Raw genomic sequence first — 7,995 nt, 5'->3', positions numbered from 1 at the left:
CTGCTGAGATTCTTTCTTGCCCTTTACTGACAGGTAGGTCAGTGTGCTAGCATTTGAATCATGTGGCTGAGATGGAGGAGGTTGTTAAAGTTCAGCTGAAGTTCAGTTGCTTCTAGGAGTAGGCTTAGTGGTTAAACTGAGAATATTGTTTCAGTTCACTAAATTTCAGTCTGTTACCCAGAAGACTTGAAACTCTGCTACATTTGACAGGTCTTCCCATAGCATGTACAGTATCCCTGAAGAAAAACATGAATATGTGTGTTCTGATAGTTTGAGTCTTCATTCAGAAAGTAAATGAGACCTACTTTCAGTATCTGCAACTCTTGGTGTGTTTTGAGAACCCCTTAACACCATGATCCAGACAGAGATAGCAAGCCCAAATCTTGTGTTGGTGAGAGTCTTTGGTTTTGTGACACTTTTTTGGTGAGTTGTTTGCTAGGTTTTCAGCTGAGGTGCAGCTGTAACAGTGATGATACTCTTACTGAGCACGTTTTGTGCCGAGTTCACAGAGGAGCCAAGTAAGGTGGTAATACTGCACAAGGGGAAACTCTCAGGACTAGACAGTGACTTGTTGAATGCTGTTCAGTTCCACAGTTAATAATAGAACTGATGTCTTCTAAGGATCAGTCTCATGTTTGCAAGAGTAGATCATGGGGTTGTTTTGCGCTCTCAGAGTGTCTCTCTTGGCACTTTCACTGTGGGTTGTAAGACCTAGTGATCAACCTTGGGAATGCTTGGGCTATAATTGCTTACTGGGCATGGAACCAGCATTGCAAATACAGTCACCATCCCAAATCTCAAGTATTTTATTATGCCCTTGTTACAGTAACTTGAAGTATAGCATTTTAAATGTCTTCCTCTCTTCTTATGGTCTTAATCTGGAGTGATCCCGAAGTGTGCACCTCTTCTATTCTTCATTCTGTTCTTCCTGTTACATCTTAAGGTGAAAAGACTTAGATTCCTACAACAGAACATACGGTTATGAGCAATTCAGCTGTTCTGCTTACCAGCTGTACAGATTGTCTGCTAACCTGCATGCCCTTTGGCATTTGTGCTGGGGGCACAGAAGAAGGCAGTGTTAAACAGCTCTGCAAAAGCAAAGTGAGCAGGAGCAGTGACTGGGAGCTTCTGGTGCTGAGAGGTTTGGGTGGTGCAGAGACTGCAGGAGAAATGCATTTCTCAGATAAGAAAGTATGGCTACTTGCCTGGTAAGGTTTCGATACTACATGAGTTGCTCCTTGCTCTCTCTGCTGCCTGTAGGGTTCCTACAAGGTGACACGCTTCTGTGGCTTGTGGCCTAAACTGTACAGTAATTGATACTTTGTCTGATTTCTGTGGGCCTCTCTGTTCATAATCTGTCTAGTGCCCTTGCTCCTTCGCTCTGTGGTGCATTATCTTCCTCCTGTATTTCCTCCAAATAAACAGTTCTTTTTATCTTTTCGAGTTTTTATTGTGGCTCATATTGGTACTTAAAAGTATGTAAATCTGCAGCAAGTCCAGACTGAGTCCTGGTTTGTTGGAGAGGCTGTTGATGGCAGGATGTATGTGAGGCTGAGCTGTGTGATCTGTTTTATCTGTTAGCCTCTTTAATTGCCAGTGGTAACCTTGGCGTCCATAAACATCAGTTCCTGGAAAGTGTAATGAGAAATCAGAACCAACTGGTCTAGACAAGTGCTGACTGTGGCAGTAATTCCATTGATCAGAATCCATTAAATAATCTGGTGTTCTCTTAGCTGCTCCTGGATGCTGGTGAGACTGAAGTTTTACCACGAGGTATCAAAGGAGTATTACTGGTTCACTGGGCTCATACCCGTTGTCTGCTACTTAGTGGCTAGAGCCACTTGTTTTCGTCACAAGCTCCAATTCTATCTATATTATATTGTTAACCAGAAGCTGCATCTGTTCACCAGTGAGAGTATATTTTGTCACTCTTACACCTGGCAGGGCTAAGTGTTAAATCTAAGTCTTAAACCTTCGCCTTTCTACATGGAGTTGTCAGGTGGTGTCATTGTTCCTCCCAGCTTAGTACAGGAGTTGAAAGTGGCATTTGTTCTCAGATGGAACGTTTCGGTCAGGGGGCAACATAGAAAAATCTTTGCAAAAGCTGTGATGAGATGTCTCAGTTTGTACCTGTTAACCCCCTAAGAACCTGCAGCTATGGAAACAGTTTGCTGTCAGCAGTAACACTGGGCTGGGGGGAGACACACAGGAGCTGCAGCATCAGTGTGTGCCAGCTGTGTGCACCCGGATCTGAGGCACCCAAGGCCCAGCTGCTCCTGAGAAGAAATGCTGGAGTCAGGTTCTTGGGCCTTTGGGCCAAGTGTGTCTGATGTATACACTTGGGTCAATTGTTCAGTCTGTTTATGTTCTGCATGCAATTAAATGAACAGTGCTAACACTGTTTGTGATTTAAGGCATTCTTCCAGACTTTCCAAGGCAGTTGTTAGATTGGCTGCTTGGTTTTTGAAGTTTTTATTGTCTTGGATTTTTCCTTTGATTCTACGAGTTGTATATTTTTTCCTGAAGGTATCCAAGGATTATGGATTCCTTTGGCTATGTTAGCTGCACTTTTGCTTCAGGTTTTTTAATTGATTCACTTGTGTATTACATAGTTACATTTAAGAAGGGAATATTTTCTTTTTCACATCAAAAAGCTGTTTATGTATTATTAAGCATTTACAAGATCAACAAGCTGTGCATCTCATTGGTTTCTGAAAGCTGATTATCAAAGAAGTGTAACTTAACATTTAGGCCACTTTCCATGGGGCTTAAATATCTGGCAAAGAGTTGGTTTAATAAAGAGAAAAGGAAAGACTACGTCTTGCATCGTGTCTGGAAAATAGATCTGTTAGCAGGAATCTGAGCCCATTTCTCTTGGCCATAAACAAATAGTTTGTAATTGCACTTCAGAAAAGCCAAGGACTGCGGGTGAGGTGGAAGAAGGTGTGCTCAGGTAACAGGTTGGCTGGAGCTTCATAATCCAGAACATTATGGTGAGACAGGACAAAAATAAATGTGCAGAGCATTCCCTGAACATTAGTCTTCAGTGATGATCTGCAAAAGATACATTCATCATTTTGAACACACACATCTCAGGGAACTGAGCTATGTTTGTCAGGATTCAGGGGTTGATTTTTATTGCTCTTGACAAGTATTACAAGAAAATTAGTTTTGTTCTTGCATTCAGGATTCCTTTAGAGGCTGTAGCACTTTATTAAATCAGTTGAGAACAAGTAGGAAGAGATTAGAACAATTGAAAATTACTACCAAATAACAATAGAAAATTCCCAAGAGATTTCCCTGTGGAAGAGAGGGAATGAGTACATGTGGTAATTAACCACGTGTATTACAAGGCTGGTTAGAAGAGGATATGGATCACTCATCCCCATGTATTGAAAAATGCACAGCCAAGGGTATGAAGGGGCCTGCAAAGCCCTCAAAGTACAGGACCTCAGCCAGCCTTGCATAATTCTTCTCCTTGCAGACAGATGCAGTTTTTGGTTTGGTACTTAGAGAGAAGTAAATGGATTGGGATTTTCTGTGAAATACTGCTAGACTGGCACGTGTGTAGTTCTGCATAACAGCCTAGGAGGCAGAGCAGAGATTACTTCAAACAAAACCCCAAATAAACCAACAGCAACAACAAAAATAAACAAAAAAATCACCAACCTAAAAAAAATCCTAAGTTTGCATTCAAATAAATGCTAGTTTGTGGTCACAGTCAGTTACTGAGTTTGCAAACACGGAGTAGCAACCCCACAGAAAATCTGTGTGGCTTCTGGTTAAGGATTTGCTTAAGATGTAGAAATAACATTTTTTCCCTGAGCTGTTAATTCTGTGTGCACTAGTTGTAGTGCTTTTCGTACATGTCCATTTGTGCTGCCCCACACTGAAGTTCCCACCTGCAGGGTCATGGTCCTCTGTTGGTGCTGTGGCTGCCAAAACAATGTACTGTGGGAGTTTGGGGTTCTGGGTGCTGCTGTTGGTAGCTGCTGTGTGGCAGCCAAAAAGGCAGGCAGGTAGGATAAGGCCACTGGTTGCTGTCAGGGAGCTCTAAGACTTCTGTTCTTACCTGTGTTGTGTTTTCAGTCCTTTCGTTTACTCTGTGTTTCTGAAATATACAACTTCATCTTGGAGTGTAATGAGGGTTGTCACCACCTCGGGATGACTTCTGTTGTTAGAAGTATGCTTTACTTTCAGTCCTTAGTGCTTTACAAGACTCGTGTTACAATGACTGTTATTATCTGATCTTAACTCTGGAGTTCTCAATGTCTGTTTTTTCCCCTTGTCTTTCAGAGTGAAGACTGGAACAGCTAGAGGGAGGTGTGTAGCTGCAGGTATGAACCAACCACAGTTTGTATCCCTCAGTGGTGTATTGGAGCTTCCTTTCAAAGGCTCAGAGAGGAGTTGTTTTTACACTCAGGGATGAGCAGTCATTTCTAGTGCACTGAGCAGAGCTCCCTGAACTTTAACTCTGCAGTTTCCTGCCTTTGTACTGCTGAAGGGGGTTGGGAGTGCTAACAGTTGAGGACTGTGAGTACCAAGTCAATAGGCACCTCTAGCTCCAGCTCTAGTTTAGTACCTTTAGAAACATGACTACAAAGTAGAAATTCATGTCTTCATAGTAATTCCTTGGCCAGAACAAATCTGCAGTGTTCGGTAGTACATGAAACCCTAAAGGTGAATGTTAGCAGCGTAACTCCTGGCCTGAGACAAATTTGATTGTGCAGCAGAATGAGAACATAATGTAGTGTAAGAATAATTGGAGCCCAGTGCAAGGATCTTCTGGTGCAGTTTTCGTAGTGCTAGCAGTCCAGTGAGGGTGTGGTTGATGTGACAGCTGAGAGAGCTGTCCCTTCCTCTCTTAGCCATTTTCCACCTGAGTAGTCCTGTGGCCTTTGCTTATGCTGGGCTCTTGTGGTAGTTTGCATGGTAGACAATCAGCTTGACAATCCAATACAAAGCTCTTCCGTGATCAAGTTGTTTTCTGGTTTAGGAGGTTGGAATGATTTACTGTGTGGTCACAGGAGTACCAAAAGAGTAGCTGAGACTGCAGCTGTGCACCTGAAGAGTTTCGGTTAGTTTCTGAGGACAGTCGACCTGTAACTGTTGTATTAGGTAACACTGTCATGCTCAGCGTGGTGGTTTTGCTGTGCTGGTGAGTCACCTCTGCTATGGCAGAAATATTTAAGGTGTGCTTTAGTCTGTAGACAACAAGGGAGAGTTGAGGTTTTATATTGTCTTGAGGAAATAGTTGTTTTCTACTATGGACAGACATTGCTACAGTTTTCATAAATACTTCAGAAAGGATTTAGTTATGTCCAGAACAGAAAGAAAAGCAAATCTGTCTTTAAAGTGCAGAATATCCTGTTTCTCCATATGCTACTCCTCAGGGTAGAAAGATCTAAAGTTGGGTTACGAAATCCAGGAGCACCTTCATTTTCAAGTGATTTTCTACAGAACTGGTGGTTGACCTCTGTGCTTGGATGCGCCGCTGTGAGGGCATTTGTCTCCAGGCATTGTGTGTGTTGTACAACACTAAGCTTCTTTCCTGAGTGACTAGTGCTCTGCACAGTGCCCTTCCTGCTCAGTTGCTGCTCCATGAGGACCGCACAGAAGACTGGAAAGAGAGAATAGTGCTTGCTATGTTTGTGGGGTTTTGTCTGAAGAGTTTGTATCTTTTGAAACAGGCTAATCTGATTAGACCTCGTTTTTCAGACTCATGGGATTCTGCCAATTGCAAAACCCAAGTCCAGGATCAATAGATTCGGATTACTTAAATCACAAAATAGTCAGATTATTTAAATAGCAAGATAACCACCAAGTTTCTGGTTGATGGTGCAAGATCCATGGGTTCTAATCCCAGGAGCTAAATAAAGTTGCATTCATCTGCCTAAATGTGAATGTAGACCGGTGCGTTTCTTCTGTGCTAGGGGCAATTGCTTCCGTTTTATCCCATGATGTGTGCAATAGGTCGAACTGTTTGCCTTTCCAGGGATACCACATCCCATTTCCATCTCCGCTCTCCTCGTGCGCAGTACTGGAGCTGTACCTTTGCCAGGGGAGATCATGCCTCACTGTGTTCTAGGATGGTGCTCTCCAGCAGTTCCTATTGCAGTGGTTGCTGCTCTAGCTCAGTGTGCCCCCAGGAGAGTCTGTCTGGGCTGCCTTTCAGTTCGTCACCAGTAGAGTGGAGCAGAAAGCTTTCCTTTGTCTAAAACAAAATGAAAGAGAAGTAGCAACTTCTTGTAGCTTAATCTGAGCTCATTCCTGTTTGGATCTGGTACAATTAGTAGAAACAATTTGAGATTAAAGGGCTCCTCGAAATGGCTTGTGTGGCTGTTCCGATGGCTGCAAAGGACAATGGAACTTAAGATTTGCTGCTTTTAGTCCAAAAGGTCTTTTGAAACTTAACAGAAAAAGAAAGAAAAGAATCTATTAGAAACATTTTTAAACAGGTCTGACTGCTATTCTAAGACATTCTAGCAAAGAGAGTAAAAATATGAAGTTTGTTCCTTTGAGTGAAGATAGCACATTATATTTCTTAAGTAAAAACAAGTAACTCTGGCCAGTTCCTGCTTAGAGGTTCTGCGTTACACATGTGCAACGTGTGTTGCTTGCAATAAACTTACAGCCATTTCTGGTTCACTGAGGTTCTCCTGCAGGTTAATACGTGTGTGGTGTGGTCCTGGAATTGCATAGCTGGTCTTGCAGTCCCCCTGGGCCTGATATGCAGCAGTTCCCTGTGTAAATGGAGCTGCTTTGCACATTGCAGTGCTTTGTGGGTATTTGGCTTGAAGATAAACAGACTCTTCAGAGCCTTCCAGGATCCAGTGGATTTTCAGGTCCTTACCAGAGGAATACCTTTTGGTTTTGTTTCAGTGGCAGAAAACTAACCTAAAATGTGTAGTTGAATGCTTAAAAATCTGGCAAATCTTGCAGAGATTGCAACATGTTTGTTTCCAGTGCATCTTTTTGACCCAGTACCGAGCTTCAGATTCTTATCATACAGGAAAGGACAGCAGAGTACAGGCTTGACTGGGACCAGAGTTCTGGGTCCTCTCTGTGTTTGCAAAGTAAAAAAGTTGAAATACACCTAAAGGGTTTCTGTGCGTTGGATTTTTGTAGGATTGTTTTTTGCACAAACAGATGAAATAGCTGAAGGCGTACACCTGACCAGTTTTAAAAAGTTAAAAAAGGTAGTTTCCATAAGCTCAGGGGCAGACACAACATTTGGGGAGGAGGAGAAGGGGGCGAAGGCAGCACAGGTGGGGTCTATACGTAGCTTTCGGGGCAAGAGCACTTGCAAGCCTTATGTTCTTCTTCTCTTCTGCTGCAGGTTTAAGCGTTGCCGTGCTCGTGTGATCTGTCATCTGTATTTGTGTGTGCCTCATGGTCTGAACTCATCCACTGAACAAAAAGAAACCCTCAGATCTTGCCACTGCTGAGATATTTCATCTTGTCTGCTTTCAGTACTCCTCTGTCCTTCCACAGGGTGGAAATGTATGTCCTCACTGCTTATGCTCATTTCCTGCCCTGTTGCCCATCCTGTGTCATACAGCTGCCTCTGTTTCCTCTTGCTATTGTTGTGACCAAGCCACTTTTCCTATTTTCTCAAGAGGTCTTTCCTATCTACAGTACCAGAGTGTGTACAGCTCTGTCAGATCTCTCTTAGGTACTGAAGGTTTTCATAGTTTGTCTCTTGCAAAATACAAGTGTTATGTTCTAGCACTGTGATTATAAAAACTTAAACTGCTTCTCAACCTGTGTCTGCTGCAGTGTTGGCAGATGTTTTAAAAAATGTCATTTTATGCTGAAATTTTCTTTGCATACCTTCCCACATAGCTGAAACAGTACCTGAAATAGACATTTCACAGCTAGTTACAAAAAAAGCCAAACCTCAGCCCACAAATGAGGATAAAGGGATTTAATTTTGTTTAGTTGTTTTTGCTATTATTGTTTCTAATGTAGTAGAATAAGGGGAAGAAACCTATA

The sequence above is a fragment of the Acanthisitta chloris genome, unplaced genomic scaffold (assembly GCF_000695815.1).
Source record: "Acanthisitta chloris isolate BGI_N310 unplaced genomic scaffold, ASM69581v1 scaffold31629, whole genome shotgun sequence".
In the NCBI taxonomy this organism is placed as follows: domain Eukaryota; kingdom Metazoa; phylum Chordata; class Aves; order Passeriformes; family Acanthisittidae; genus Acanthisitta; species Acanthisitta chloris.
The sequence above is the reverse complement of the archived record's forward strand: the minus strand, read 5'-3'. Positions refer to the sequence as shown.